Raw genomic sequence first — 16,596 nt, 5'->3', positions numbered from 1 at the left:
GTGTACCCACTCCAGCCACCCAGCCCCTAGTGTGCTATCATCTACACCACATGCCCCCTTCCCACTCCACTGTGGGTGATTGGACTGAGGTGGGCAATGAGCTCAAAGAGTAGTTCACTGGCCTTAAAGGAATTCATCAAATGCTGAACTGAATCAGCTTGATTCTTCTTTTGAGATTTTTTTTTCACTGATAACTGAATTTTTAATTCTACTTAGTTTTAATTAATTTTAATTTAATAGCCACATGGAGCTAGTGGTGACCATAATGTACAGCTCAAGGCTGTAAGTTTATTCTCTGGGGAAAGTAAAACAGAAGTCAAAGAATATTAAAAAATTGAGAGCTTTTCTTATGGGGAAAATTGGCACACTAAAGATACCATGGACTCAGAGAAAGGCCAAAAAATATATATATGAGGGAAAGAAATGGTAATACCTGGAGGGGCCCATGTTAGTAGAATTCAATATGAAAGTATTAAAGAGCACCTCTGGTACTATGAGGAATGAAATATTATGAAATGTTTAGTGCTATAAAATAAAGACAACCTGACAAAGTATACTTTTAATTTTATTCCTGGGCTTGCAAGAAGTTATGTACTACTTATGCACTACCACCTTCACCCCCAAAAGAGACCTGAATGCACAGCAATAAGTGCTAAGTATAGGTGAGAGGCAGGGTTGCCCTGCTGGCAAATGCTGATGTTAAAACTGCAATCAAAAGCCAGCTAACATGATGGAGAGATTAAGCCTGGGATCCCAGCAGTGGGCTGAAGTTTCTATAGGTGGGTAACCCTCTGGCTCTCAACAAAAACAAATCTCTCTAGAGAAAAGCTTCCTCAATTTGGGTCCTTAAATTTCCATGGATTAAGCAACAATATATGAGCACTCAATAAAATATGATCAATGAAATATAATCAAACACACAAGAAAGCAAACCACTATAAGCAAGAGGTAGAAGAGATGAGGTATGCCAGACTTCTAAGAACTTTAAATATTGGAATGAGAATATTTGGAATGTATAATAATTATTATAAAATTCATTCAAAAAATATGAAGTCACAGAAATAAGCATGCAATGCTAGACTATAAAAAGTGAAATGGTAGATTTGAAAAAGACTTAAACATAACTTTTAGAAATGAAAAATGTTATTAAAACAGCAGAGGAAAGAATTAGTGAAGTGGAAAATAGAGTTGAAGAAATAAACAGAATATAGCACAGGAAAAAAAGATTGTAAATAAGGATCAATAATTATTACAGGTTCCAAGTAAAGATAATATATTGAACACATACAGCTAATTTTACTCCCCCTTCTCCAAACTTATTAAAACTACAACAAAGGGATTTTAAACAATTATATAAACCCACAAGGATGGGCAAAATATGAGACACCAGCAACAAACTTCTGGAAAATGGAATATAAATGAAGAACTGATAACAATGTTACCAGAGCTAAGAAAACCAAATCCTAAATTGGTGGTGGGGAAATCATTGAATCAACTGAATTTGCATTGGAACACAACACAAAAAGTTAAAAAAAAGAATATAATAGAGTAAGGGGCATGAATTACTAGGAATTAAAGATAAAATAGAGAAGAACTACCAAATCAAAAGTTCTTTAAAAAGACTATTAAAAATAGATTAATCTTTAGTAAGATTGAGAAAAGTGAAGGTATAAATATGTATGAACAAAGGAACATATCTACAGATAGGCAAAATTAAATTTTAAAAAGATTTTTTAAAAATTTAATTTAAAATTAAGTTTAAAAAATATTTTAAGTGCCAAAAGAGATAGTAAGAATAATCTACACTACTTTATGTCGATACATTGGAAACAATTTAAAATGCCCAGAAAAATATAACTTGTGAAACCAGTTGAAGAAATGGAAAACCTAAATAGCCTTATAATCATTAAATAAATAAAAATGGTAGTCTAAAATTTTTCTGCAAAGAAAATAAAAGTCTCAATAATTTTAGTGACATACTATTGCATTAAATAAAAAACCAAATGTCCAAGAAGAGCCAAGACATTCTGAGGACAAATAGGATGAAGGAATGTGCTTTTCTAGATTGTAAGCCTTATTAAAAAGCTAAAGTAATTAAAACAGTATGGTTTTGAGGTAAGGATAATCAAATTAGCCAGTGGAACAGACTAAGAAGCCCCCAAAAATCTGTCTCTCTCTCTCTCTCCATATATATGTGTGTATATATATGTATGTATATATATGTTTGTGTATATATGCATGTGTATATATGTTTGTGTATATATGTATGTATATATATGTTTGTGTATATGTGTATGTGTATATATGTTTGTGTATATATGTATGTGTATATATGTTTGTGTATATATGTATGTGTGTATATGTTTGTGTATATATGTATGTGTGTATATGTTTGTGTATATATGTATGTGTGTATATGTGTATATATGTATGTGTGTATATGTTTGTGTATATATGTATGTGTGTATGTTTGTGTATATATGTATGTGTGTATATGTTTGTGTATATATGTATGTGTGTATATGTTTGTGTATATATGTATGTGTGTATATGTTTGTGTATATATGTGTGTATATGTTTGTGTATATATGTATGTGTGTATGTTTGTGTATATATGTATGTGTGTATATGTTTGTGTATATATGTATGTGTGTATATGTTTGTGTATATATGTATGTGTATATATATATATATTTGCTCGATAAAGGATATTGTGTTGTAGATCATGAGTGGCTTATTCAATAAATGGTGCTGAGAACATTAGTTATCCATATAGGAAAAAAATTAAAGAAGCTCCTTATTCTCTTACATACAAAAATTAATTTTTGATGGAATAGAATCTTAAATATGGAAGGCAAAGGCTTAAAACTTTTTGAAGAAGTTTAGAATATTTTTATAATCTTGAAATTTATTTAAAGAATTTTTTTAAAAGACACAAGTACCCATTAAAAAAGAAAACATTGGTAAATCAACTACCATAAATGAAAATCATCAAAAGGTACCATAAATGAAAACATAAGGAATTCATATCTAGATTAATCTTGATCGTGGTCTTAAGACTTCCAGCCTCCTGAACTGTAGGAAATAAATGTCTGTTGTTTAAGCCACTCCATCTATAGTATTTTTGTTATAGTAGCCTGAGCTAGGACAGCTTTATATAAGCCTTTGGGGACCATAGATGAACTACATCACTTGGTTCTATCATGTTCTGTGGTTTCAATGCAGAAGCCTAGAGAATAACTAAGGCTGGGAGAAAGAAGGACCACACTGGTGGGAGAAGATGGTGACAAGTGGTAAGGAGTGGGCAACTGGGTACTAATTCTTGTTTTTTCTTCCCCAGCCTTGTGGTTCTGGCCAAATCACTGGGCCTGTTGTCTCTTCTGTAAAGAGAAGGGCTGCTCAGTTCTCATTTGGATTCAACCTTTCCAATGGAGCATTTAAACATGGAGGAGGGATTTTTTTGGTTGTCACAAGGACTGGAGGACCCTGCTGGCTAAATATCCTCCAATGTGTGAGACAGTTGCACCCTAAATGCCAGTGTGCCCCTATTGGGAAACATCATCTCTAACAGTCCTTTAAACGAGCCCTCTACATCTCTCTACATATACAAGATGTTTGCTGGTGGGTCGGGAAACATTTGGATACTTTGTGAAGCATGCAGGTCTCCACCCAAACCTGCAGGTCAGATGGCTGCTGTCCAAACATTGGGATCTTTAGGACTGCAGATGAGATGCTCTGTTCTGGTGTATGTCCTGCTTGGGGGGCTGCCCCTACCTTGCTGGAAGAAGATTTAGTTGAATTCAATTGAAGCGTACTATTACAAACCATTTGCTCCCTTGTCGTGACAGCTAGCAGGAACAGAAAACTGGCTTGCTCTGGTACTAACTGCATTCTCAGAACCGTGCATGCAGTGCTTTATCGTTCTGTTCAAAGCTAAGCAGTGCCCTCCTTGGGACACTCTGGGAATGTACAGTATTCATTGCTCTAAGAAAATGCCTTGGCCACAAGGAAAAAACATTCTCTGGCTGTGGCTTGAGCCAACTGGATCAGTGCCAGCCTGTGCAGATGTCTTTGTGGACAGAGAAGTCCCTCTGGGAGAAGGCAGCCCATGCTAGGGTGCATAGGTTGATGAGAGGAGTGACAACTGTATTTCTGTCCTTACTTGCTCTCCTGGCCAGGTGCTCTTATGCAGTGCACTGACTGTACAACAGTACCTACTGGCTGGACCCTCTCATTCTCTACCAATTCAGCAATCTACTCTTGGCTTCATTCAGGAGGCTGTCTCCCCGTGGTTGCCTGAACCCAAAAGCAAAATGTGTGGGTCTCACCTACTTCGCAGGCTCTAGTTCTAAAGAATGGGCCCAGGTGTCCAGCCTCCATGGCCTGACATTCAATGCTGTGTACACTCCGGTTCCAAGTTGCTTTTCTACTCACTGCACCCCAGACTCACTGCTAAACAGGCTACTTTAGTCATTGCCAGCCAAATAATGCTTGTGAAGTTGCATCTCCACTCTCTCATACTTTTCCCTTACCCTCACCTTTTATCCAACTCTTTCAAGGCTTGGCTCATTTTCAGTCTTCTGGGAAGCCCTCTCAATTGCCCCCAGTTGGGAGTTACTGAAAAGTGTCCTTGTACCTCCCATTGGTCACTGACTGCACGGTTCATGTATTGGGAATCTTGATTGTTAAGAAGATTTTAAGTTCCTTGAAGGTGGAAACCTAATGAGAAGACTTGCCCTTCAGGCTCCTCTACTTAAGAATCATTCCAAGCAATTACCATGGAAACAAATATCTTCCCTTCCTGGGCTCTTGGACCAAAACAAACAAACAGACAAACAAACTGTTAAAGAGCAAGGAATTTGGCTTCCCGCCTAGGTTGGCAGTGAGAGCTTCAGAACAAGGTTGAGGTCAAATCCATGAACCTCATTTAGTTAGTTGCCCATGAACTTGGCTTGGAATGCCTTGGCCCCATCTTAAAGTCCTTCATTCTGGGGACACTGGTCAGCCTGAGGCCCACGCTCCTTAGTCCCACCACGGGAAGCCTTCTCTCTCCATGTGTCACTCTGAGACCATATTGGCTGAAGCTCTGGGCTTACTCATATCCTGAGTCGTCCAACCTCGCATGTCCGTAAAAACATCCATATCCTTATAGGTGGAGGCCTTATAGATAGGTTGTTGAGTCAGATTTATGAGTTTGAGAAAGAGATGCTTTGGATGCAAAGGAACTTTGGTGAGTTTGCAGAAGCCCTGGACTCAAATCTACCACCACTCAGAACAGTGAATGCCAGAAAATGCTTGGAAAAGGGCATCTCTTTGCTGAATGACCCTAGTAATCTACTCATTCCCCCGGTAATTACTGAGCCACTCTGTGTTCCAGGCACAGTTCTAGTTTCTGAAAGTATACCTGAGAACAAAACAGAAAGAAATTCTGCCCTTATGAGCCTCCACTTCAGCTTCTGGCCAAGTCTGTTTTTCATATGATCCAAGCACTTTGGCAGGTGTTAGGGCTGTAAAAGGGATGGCATGGGAGCCCCTTGGGTAGGGGACATGGCAGACACATCTCTTAGAAATATTGCCGCAAGCCTCACTGTTCAAGTCTGGTGTGTGGAGCAGCTACATCAGCACCTCCAGGGAGCATGTTAGAAATGCATCATCTCAGGCCCTTCCCAAGACCTTCTGAGTGAGAAACTGCACTTTACAATATGATCCCAGGTGAACTGTCTGCAGGGAAAGGCTTGAAAAGCCTTGCTACAGGACAGCAAATCCACAAGCTGTCCTACAGTGAAAGGGAGCAGAATGATAATGTGCATTTGAGAAAGAGCACATCCCATGCCTCAGATTCAGAAAGGTGGCGTGTTCAAGACTGAGATCTCCTCAGAAAGAAACATGCTTAAAAATCCAATGCTCCTCAACTGTATTTGATGGTTCAACAACAAACCACCGACTGTAATCACTCAACAGAACCAGCATCCTGTGAAACACACCTTGAGAAACCAGTAGTGGACCCTCTGGCATTCCCAGATTCAACTTTCTTGGCTTCAATGACTGCAGATGGTTTGAGCCCATGGGGTGATAACTGGCAGTTTTGCTGAGGAACAAATCTGAATCATGCCTACTGCCAGGCTGAGGCTCTGGGCCAAGGTCTCAGCTTGGGATAGGGTGAGGATCGGAGGGTTGGAAAGATAGAGGGACTCGGAGACTGCCAACTACTGGTTAACTTGTGGCATAAGGAGGATATATACAGAAAACACTGGATTCTATAGCTGAAATATGTCATTTGGAGAAATTTAGGAGCCAATATAAGCATTCCTTATTTGTCATTTGGGGGATTCAAGAAAGTCATGGGCTATATATATTCCACAGGTGTCAAGAATCTATAATGATGATGGTGGCAAAGACAATGATAGATACCGTTTTAAAACTTACTATATGCCAAGCACTGTCCTAATTCATATGTTCCCAACAGCAATGCTAAGTGGTATAATCCTCATTTCTGCAGATGAAGAAATTGAGGCACAGAGCTGGCTCCTCGTTTTAATCCCTTTCATGCTGAATGTGACTTCTGAGACCTAGGTGACAGGCAACTGACTGGTGCAGACTGAACTGGCCAGATGGAGTGACCACTGGTCCCCTTTATCCCCCGAGCCAGCCCCCGAAGGCTAAGAGACTTGCTCAGAGCCCCATCCCAGAAGTGGGCAAGAGTCACATTTGTACCTTAGCAAAACTGCCAATTATCACACCATGGGCTTATTCCTTCTGGAATAGGGTAAAGCAAGAACATAGAACCCCCTTTGGGGGTGCCACTTAGGTGTGAAGCAGCCCTAATTGGGCAGGTACAGGCTGGAGTGACCTCAGTGGTGGGCCTGGGAGGGGATACCTGGTTTGCTCTGGGGCAGTTGTAGAAGGCTCAGCGCAGTGCTGGACTGCAGGTAGGACTAAGCTTGGATTGTAAGGCCTGGGATCTTCTCACAATGCTGGTCTACACCCACTGTGTGGCCTGTGACAGGCCTCTTTCCCTGGGTCTCAGTCTTTGAAGATAGTGATACACCCCCCACCCCACCACACCCGGTCATGGGCTGCACCTTGGGTTTCAACTCAATGACTGCTTTTCAGGAGGTCCCTCTGGGGTTCCTTGGGGTTATGGCTGCTCCCGGCTGGCAAATCCAGATCACGCGAGAGGTAGCTTAACTCTCCCTCTCTCAGGGACACGAAGAAGATCTGTTGCTTCCAGATTGCACCCACACATGCCTAGAACCCCAGTAATGAAGCTGGAACCTCTGCTGTGTGGTCAGACAAACCCAAGGATAAATTGCCCCTGCTTCTTGGGATGACACTAGGAATTCACCATTCTTCACTAGGCAGTCCCTGGGGCCTAGAGCCAATTCACTCAGTTTAAGATTCCCTCCCTTTGAGACAAAGTATAGGGTGGTGATAATGAAGTCAGTCGGGCACAGCCTTGAGTGCTGGCTGTGTGACACAGGACAAGTCACTAAACCTCTCTGAGCTCCAGCATGCTCATTGGTAATTGGTATAAATGAAAGTACCTATATCATGGGACTGCTGTGAGGTGCCAGCACATTATCAGTGCTTTGTAAAGAGCAGCTATTACTCTTGTTGTTGCTTGGACATTTATTATGAGGGGGGAATACTTTTTAAAATTTGCTTCTTAAAAACAAATTTCTGAAGACATTTTCAAATGAGACTTTAAAATATGTTTTTCTCTTATAAAGTTAAAATTTTTGTATGAGGCTAGGCATAATTTTTTTTAAAAAAATTAACAAATAGCAATCAAGGGCTTCTAAGCAATTCCAAGGACCCCCTTCCTGCTCTATTCCACTAGGCTTCCACCCTCTCTCTCCCAGCAGCAATCGCTGGCATTTTTGTATGGCTCACCCTGGAAGCTGGCAAGCTCTGCACCTCCTGGTCGGGAGCTGCCAGCTCTCCCCTGCAGCTTTCCTGAAGTCCTCTTGCTGTAGGTTGTCCCTTTGTCCCAGAGCCCTCACCCTAACAGGGAAGTCCCTCATTTCTTCATTAACTTCCAGGTTACTCCCTCCCCATTAATGCTGAGCTGGAGAAGCAGGGCTCACAGGACCTTACAACAGGGACCAGGAGCAGCAGCTCGGAGATTCAGGCCGCCTTTGGCTTCCTTGACCCTCCTGTCCCAGGTCCAGCATCAGGGAGGGAGGAAGGGGAAAACAATCAGCAGGGCCCGTGTAAGCATACACTTCTTATGGATGACTCCTCTGACAACCACACGGGGTAAGGCCAGGCTCACGGTCACACAGTGGCTGAGCCAGAGACCAGTGTTTTTGCTTTTCCATCTAATAATGGCTCCGTCTATACAAAATTTTGGGCAGGAAGGGCAATGCATCTATCAGAACTCACTGGTGACAGGTGCAGCAGGAGCTAAATTGGCTGAGTTGAACCAGGCTGTTACTTCCTAGCTGTGTGACCTTAGGGAAATCGTCCAACCTCTCTGTGCCAACAATTGCGCCTACCTCATAGGATTCATTTAAGGATTAAAGAAGTTGATAAATATCAAGTGATTAAAATCCTACCTGGCACATCCATAGCAAGGATTCTACATGCTAGATATTTTAATTGTTGTTAAGCTTCATGAAGGCAGGAGTCTTTGTCTATGTTGGTTACTGGTCTGTGTTAGAACAGTGCCTGGTACTTAATAGGGGCTCTATAAACAGTTGTTGGGTGAATGAATCTATTTCTTTCAAGATAAAACTCTTGCAATGCCGCCATTGTTTATCTTGGCCAGCAGAGGGCAGCAAACAGCTGTGGACTGATTAATTGTGGGCAAGGGTGGTTTTAATTTTGAAGGCTAACAGAACTGTCCCTCCTGAGCCAGTTAGGGAAACAAAAGGTTGCCATGTACTTGTACGACTGGCCCCGACCCCTCCCACTCACCTTTGTGCAGGTTAGAATGATTGTCAGGCATCCAACTCACAAAAAATCTTGGTTCCATTTCTTCTCAACTTATTTTCAATTTCCTTCCTCCCTCCCTCCCTTCCACTATCCCTGCTTTTCCTTTCTCCGTTTTCTCTAATCATATTTCCCCCTGCCCCCACACTTACTCCTCTGCATCAAGCTAGTATACTGTACACACTCCCAAACTTTATCTGTACAATTACAGCTTGTACTGCAAATCATGACATCTAGAGTGGATCCTTATGCAGTATTCTTCCCAACCAATGAATGCTGCTTAACCTAGTATAATTTTTTAAACAACATGTAATTTGATAACTAGACCCAGAGAGGTACTATAGCTTGGCCAAGAACACACAGCAATTAGGGGTAACGTTAGAGCCCTAGCCAAGGCCTTCTGCTGTCCATTACACAGCCTCATCACACGTTCTCTTTTGCCAACAGGAGGCTCATGTGGTCCCTGTTTGTCATCCAGTCAATACAGCCATCAGCTTTTGGCCCCAGACACCTTTCCTCTGCACTGTGGCACAGAAGAGCAGACTGCTTTGGAGGGCAGCTTCCTGGGAGCTCCAGGGACTCTGGCCAGGCGGCCACTGCCACTGACCTCTTCCTTGGCTCACTGAGCCCCTGCCTGCAGCTCTCGTGTTTCCCCTGTGCTGCAGTGGACGCTTATCTTCCCCCGATGGCACATTTCTTTGTCACTGATAGGACCCTCACTGGCAGTCGGAGGTGAGTTCCTGGGAAGCTTCTGGGTCTTGTTGGTGCCTTCTGGCACCACTTGTGGTTGGGATGGCTCTGACACCCAAGCCTCACCACTGCTCCGGGGGTCACCCAGTGACATGATCTCCCCAGCTTACTAGATCCTGTCCTTCCCAATTATGATCCAAAAAATCATGCTAGGATAACCGTCTGGAAAAAATATTTAATTGGTCTTCCAGCTGGGAAATTCTATACAAATTGATGAGTTAAAAAAAAAAAAGGGAATTTTTAAAACTAGAAAAAATATGGGTGACCTATTATCTTAGGGGATATTTCTTTAAGCATGAAAGCAAAACTAGAAACTATAAAAGAAAAAATTACAGGTTGACTACATAGAAATTAAAAAGCTCTATATCCTGGTAAACATCCAAATCAAAAAAACTAGCGACAGATGGAGAAAAGTTGAGCTACCCATGTAACAAAGGATAAATATACTAAATCAGACTCTCAAGAAAATGGATAAAGAATCTGAACTGACAGCCTAAAAATATCAAGTCATAGGAACATGAAACATGCTCAATGTTACTGGTAATGAAGTAAATGCAAAATTCAATTTCCGCATCTTGAAGTTGCAAATTTCAAAACTACATAGTGTCAGTGAGGATGCGGGCCACAGACTCCCTCATTCTGCTGTTGGCACAGTTCTGGAGGGCTCTGTTTGCTTACAGGTGTCCGTGATAAATGCTTTTCTGTGTAGCCTTCATCGCTATCACCTTACTACCTGTTGCCTCCTCCCTCCCGCCTTCCTTTACCACGTCAATATACTTCACGATGATAGGGACATTGTTTACTGATCTGCCCCAAATGCTTCGAATAGCACCTGACCCGGCTGGGCGTGGTGGCTCACGCCTGTAATCCCAGCATTTTGGGAGGCGGAGGCGGGCAAATCACAAGGTCAGGAGTTCGAGACTAGCCTGGCCAACATGGTGAAACTCCATCTCTACTAAAAATACAAAAAATTAGCTGGGCATGATGGCAGACATCTGTAATCCCAGCTAATCAGGAGGCTGAGGCAGGAGAATCACTTGAACCCCAGAGGCGGAGGTTGTAGTGAGCCGAGATCATGCCACTGCACTCCAGCCTGGGTGACAGAGCAAGACTCTGTCTCAAAAAAAAAAAAAAAAAAAAATAGCACCTGGCCCAAAATTAGATGTTCAACATATGTTTATTGAATGAATAATTTATCTTTAACCCAGTAGCTCTTAGGAATTGATACTAAGGCAACAATCAGTGATGTACAAAAAAGATTTATATCCAAGGATGCTCAGTTCAACATATATTGTAATAGTCAAACTTTGCAAACCACTGAAATGTCCAGTAAAAATTATGAACCATCCTTTTTAGAGACTATAATAGTAAAGTCATGAAAATCATGTTATAGAAGACAACATAACATAGAAAGATTTCCTAGATACATTTTGAAAAGGGCAGGTTATATACCTGTCTAGAAATTTTCTATGTATAATACAATCTATATAAATCTGCACATATATTCATGGAAAAACTTGTGTAAGAACATACTGACATTTTAACAGTATTTATCTTCGGATAGAGTAATTGTAAAATGTTTACATGTTTTTCTTTACTCTTTCATGTATTTTTGCAGAGTTTCTGTGATAGGACCATTTTGTTTTTAAGACTGGATTAAAAACAACGTAGCAGAGGCCATGGGTGCCTTCACCCATATTCCTCAAGCTGGCCCTAGTTCCAAGTAACTAAGAGCCTGGGGGTGGCCCTCTACCTACAAAGGGTGGGAGTGAGTGGCTCTCTCTCACAGCTTGGCAGACGCCCTGGCAGTGCACCTTGGTGGCTGTTCTTTGCATTCCCTTCTTCTCAGCCTCGCTTCTCCATGCCACCTCAGTGCTTCCTGGAATCACCTTTCAAGCCAGCTACTTGCACACAAATCCTTGTCCCAGAGTCTGCTTTTAGGAGGAGCCCAGGCTAAAAGGCACAAATGCTGTTTTAAAAATCCTGCCCACTCCGTGTAAAGAACATCAGCCAAGCATGGTGCTATAGAAAGAACTCCTGTCTTGGCTGTTCCTGTGTGTAGTTCACTTTCAATCTCTCAGCATCCCTGAGTTGAAGAGAGATCTTGCTTAACTGGGAGGGAAGGCCAAAGGGTTTCTGGATACAGGAGCCACCTTGGGGATCTTAGAGCCTCAGAAGAGGCAAGGATGTCAGTTATAAGAAGGGGCTGTCCAGATAATAAATGAAATTAATAAACCACCGCTGTGATGCCAGCACATGGCTCACAGCAGATCTGCATCAGGTGCCTACCATTGCCATAGGATGCCATTAACACCTACTCTCCCTTATGAGGCTTAGAATCAGGGCTGCTGAGGACTTCAGAAATCATCTCATTCAGGTGGGGTGAAGGGGGTGGGTAGCTTCCCTGAGGGTCCCACAGCAAGAGTTAGAGACAGAGCCAGGACCAGAACTTACTGAAAAGCAATAATCCAAGGTCTGACTTGGGTTCTGAGGATTTGCTCAGTGATAGATGTCATTCTCGATTTGGCCTGAAGAGGGCAGACACTTGCCATTCATGGAGGTGAAGAGCTTGTTTTTAAGTCTGGACTAACATCTCCCAATAAGGTCATTTGGTTCTAGTGAGAGTTGCAGCTCACGACATTCTTGAGTCTTCTGCTGCAAATATGCTACTGGAAAGACACTGAAGTTCAGAGACTGAAGTTCCTTTAGTTCCAACTCTGGCACTGTAATAGGTGATCTTGCACAGGTCACTTCACCTCTCTGAGTCTCACATCTTGTGAAGTAAGATCTCTACTCTGTGACTGAGAAGGTGGTATTGGGGGGAGATATGTAACTTACAAAGTTGCATATTACAACACACATCGCTGCTGTTAAATTCTGTGTGTGTGTGTCTGTGTGCACACGTGCACACTCGTGATGGAGAGAGCTTGACAAAGGAGAGAGGCCTAGGCCAAAGGAGGTTTTTCTGGCCTCAGGTGAATATATATTTGTAAATTCTCTAGCAATTGGAACCAATGCACTTTGTACTTGGGAAAGACTTAACTGCTTTTACTTATATTTCAAACTGTACTTTTTTAAAAGCTAAAGATGTCCCTTAACCTAACTGGTGTATGGGAAAAAAAATGTGACAGGGATATATGCAAAGTTCTACCATTAAGTCAAAAATACTGCTGAATACAGAGAAGGTATTGGTAATATTAATTTTTAAAACTAAGTATTTTAGTGGTTACTTGGTCATGAGAAGCAAAGAAGTGAGGAGTATTTTTAAAAATCCTGCACCATTTTCCTAGGACATCAAGCCCTAGTACAGGAAGGGACATTTTCACACTAATCTGTGCCAGCTGGAGCAGTCCTGCCATCTGAACATCATATTTTGGAACACTGAGAAGCTAGGATGCAGTTAACAGGTAAGTAGTAATGGGAGAACTTTCCAGAAACCATGTCTGGAGGAGGGGTTCAGGAGCTGAGATGCTGAGCCTGGGGCAGGGAAGACTTGAATGGGGCAGGCCCAACAAAAAGGGGTTCCATCAATCCAAATAAGTAAAAGTCACAAAGGAAAGATCTGGTCTCAATAGCGAAGGGCATTCTTCCCTGAGAGATCACTGTGTTGTCACAGGAGACAGGAAGCTCTGAACACTTCAAGACATGCTTAGAAGGCCCCTCGGTGTCAGCAGAAAAGGGGCTACTAATGTCATCTCGGAAACCAAGTTATCCCCATACAACAAAATCAATCACGTATCAAAACGTGATGGAGAGACAGCCTGCATAAGTCAGATGGTTCCCGGAGCACTACAGGATAAAAAGGACCTTGAAATACAGAAGACAAAGTACAGGCTCATGAATGTCTGGATGCACCAGCAAGTTGAGCCTGACCAACTGCACTGACATCCTGATGAGTCAGCTTGAATCAAGAAGATGGGTCCCAAATAATTCAGGGTCACGCAGCAGAGAGAGATGGGGATTAGTCAAGTGTGTTCACTCTCTCACCAACTCTCCCTGATTGAATTCCCACACTATGCTAGGCACTTTTTAGGGAGCTGTGTATATTTTCTTTGGAGGCACAGGGTTAGGACATTATCTCTTCCAAGGACAGCAGTTTCTCTGTGAATTTATTCCTTGTCTACCAAAAACCTTCTATTTCCTCTTTTAGCCTCCATGGTTACCTGAAAATAGGAAGGAAGAAAGTCTACGATAATGGAGCCACAAGATATGTGCACTCTTTACTGTAAAGATCACACAGGAATTCTAGTTTATAGATTCCCCAATGTTACCATTCAGCCTTTGGGAGCCTGATTCAATTTGAAAGAGTAGATAAAATATAGTTTCTAGAACTGACAAGGTGAGGATGAGACCCAAGACCAGGGCGTGGCCACTACCATATGAACACTGGGAGGTCCTCCAACCTCCCCTGACATTTCTCTTGAACTTCTCAAAGTTACCTGCTGGGACCCCAGGGGTGTGAGTTCCAAGGGCCCCATCAGCTCTGAGATTATAGGCTGAACTCAGGCATCAGAATTGTTAGAGCTTTATCTCAGTTCTGAGAAGTGGTTAAAACCACCCTTGGCAGTCACATGTAGAATCACTTATTTCATTACTATGGACATTTTCTTGTAGGAACAATACATAGTGAAAATCCATTGGGATAGCCAACATAAAACTGATTTTGTTTTCAATTTGATATAACAATTGCATTTTATTTATTTGTTGTAAGTATTGGTAAACTTTCTTATTTTTTAAAAAGAGACACCTGTAAAATTGTATACTTTTTTCCTATAATATCCTTTAAAGCTGCTTGAAAAATGTTTATTATGACAATGTATAAAACTGGTATACATGGCCAATAATAAATTTTTTCTCTAGGTTGATGGTCCTTAATAAAAGCATTTTCTCACCTCTTGAGTTTCCACTTCTCTTCCCACTGATTGAAATGGGTTGCATCCAACCTGCATTCTTGAAATGGAGACTTCATTAGTGAAACTCCAACACCCACTACACATCGGTGGAGAAGGCAGAACAGCCAGGGAACATACTGCAACCCCTCTCCTCTGGACCTCAAGTTTCTCCTCCACTGTCTATTTGTTATTTCTCTCCTGTCTCAGGATGAAAGTGTCCTTTCACTCCTTCAGTGCTAACTCATCTTCATTGTACTCTTGGTCCCAAAACTCTGATTTTGCTTGTGGCTTACATTAGCTCCTCATCATCTTTCCTTCATGGCTGGATCTCACCCTTCATGTTTACAAACTTAGTTCAATTCCCTGCGGACTAAAAAACACAAGCCTCCACTTTCCTCTGGCTCCTCTCGGAGCAACCATTCTACCTCTTTCCTTCCTATCACAATTGCCCATTGACTCTGCTCCACTTCTGTCTACCTTCTGCCCTTGCCACTTAAGAAGGTCACACACATCCAAACCACCAAATCCAAGAGACTTGGATCCTTAAATGTTGCTGAACCTCCCAGGACATCTAACGTTGTTTTTTCGTCTTTTTTCCTTGTGAATCTGGTTCTTTGAAACCCCACATTTCTCTGATTTATCCACCTTATCTTCTTCGCCTTTCCTAGAGAATATGGCCATGTCTGGCTCACCACTCTTGGTGGCCATCTGCTTGATGTTTTGCTGCTCTGCCCAGTTGTCCTTCTCCCTCTCAATGGTGGTGGCTGCCCAACCTCCTGGACCCCTCAGTTCTAATTGTTAGCTCATTTCCTCAAAGAGATGGCTTTTAAAACCTAGCCCAGGCAAACCCAAACTCATCATCTTGCCCACTGTGCTAGATCTTTTCTGATTGTTTGCCCAGTTCAAAATGGATTCTCCATTCTTTGGAGATGGACACCGATCTATAAGGTGGGCCCCAAGCAGCCATTTGACCTGAATTCCTGGTCACAGGTGACTGGCACAGGGACAGCCACCTGCCTAAGGCTCCTAGTTTTTAAGTGAGAGAAACAAGAACTGGATAAAGACTCAGTAGTGAATGGTACTGCTCTGAGAGAAAGGTGCATGGATTCCTGGTGCTAGGGGCCCTTAGAGCTGCCCCACTTCCCATCTTCCTGGTTAATTCAACTCTTCCATGGATCTCTCATATATGCTAGGAAAGTTCTAGTACAGTCTCTCTTTTAGCTAAGCTTGCTAGAGTTGGCTCCTACTTAGAAAATTTTAAGTAGTGGATCCACTGACACTTGTCATCCACTGAAACCCCACCATTCCCTTCCCCAGCAAGGGCTTGAAATTTGACTCTCATCTTACTTTCTGTGCAACCCACATCCAGAACATTCAAACCTTGTGCATTTTATCTCCAAAATAATCCTCTCCTCCAAGTCCTCTGCTACTGTCCTGCTTCCAGTGTCTGTGATCTCTTTTCTGGGCTTGTCTAGCCTCTCCAGGCTCCAGTGATCATTCTGATCATATCACTTCTCTGCCTAATATCTGAGACTAAGTCTTGTAACTCTTACCACAGCATTAAAAACCCTTCTCCATCTGGCTCACAGAGGCACAGGGCTCATCATCTGCTATTTCCATTCCTATATGCCAGCCAGGCCTGATCGCCGACCTTATCCAAACATTGTCCACGCTTTGCATCTTCTGTGATTTTTGTACTGCTGATCCCTTTGCACTTTGGCTCTGATAAAAATCTTTCTTCTTTAAGGTCTAGCTCAGGTCCTTTTCCTAACCCAGGGGATAGAGAAACGTTCCCTCTATCTTCTGGGACAGGAGTTCCCTGCTAACTGGCTCCCTTTGATTCCTGGCACTGCAGTGGTTGATTGGTAAATGGATATTGAGTGCACAGGATTGTACACCATCCAATGGCCACCAGGTTAGGAAAAAGCCTAGAGAGAATAGCCAAAGTCAAAGCATTTTCTACTGTCACTGCTTACTACGCTTTAAGCCTAAGTCAGGAAAATGCAGGCTAGGGGTGCTG

At 42.3% G+C, this 16,596-nt stretch overlaps 1 protein-coding gene across 1 annotated transcript in view; it reads right to left on the bottom strand.

Moving 5' to 3' along the window:
• Window positions 1-16,596, bottom strand: part of WLS (Wnt ligand secretion mediator) — a 134,380-nt gene that overhangs the window by 9,967 nt on the left and 107,817 nt on the right. The gene's annotated exons all lie outside the window — the stretch shown is intronic.

Source organism: Pongo pygmaeus, chromosome 1 (genome assembly GCF_028885625.2).
Source record: "Pongo pygmaeus isolate AG05252 chromosome 1, NHGRI_mPonPyg2-v2.0_pri, whole genome shotgun sequence".
In the NCBI taxonomy this organism is placed as follows: domain Eukaryota; kingdom Metazoa; phylum Chordata; class Mammalia; order Primates; family Hominidae; genus Pongo; species Pongo pygmaeus.
The sequence above is the reverse complement of the archived record's forward strand: the minus strand, read 5'-3'. Positions and strand labels throughout refer to the sequence as shown.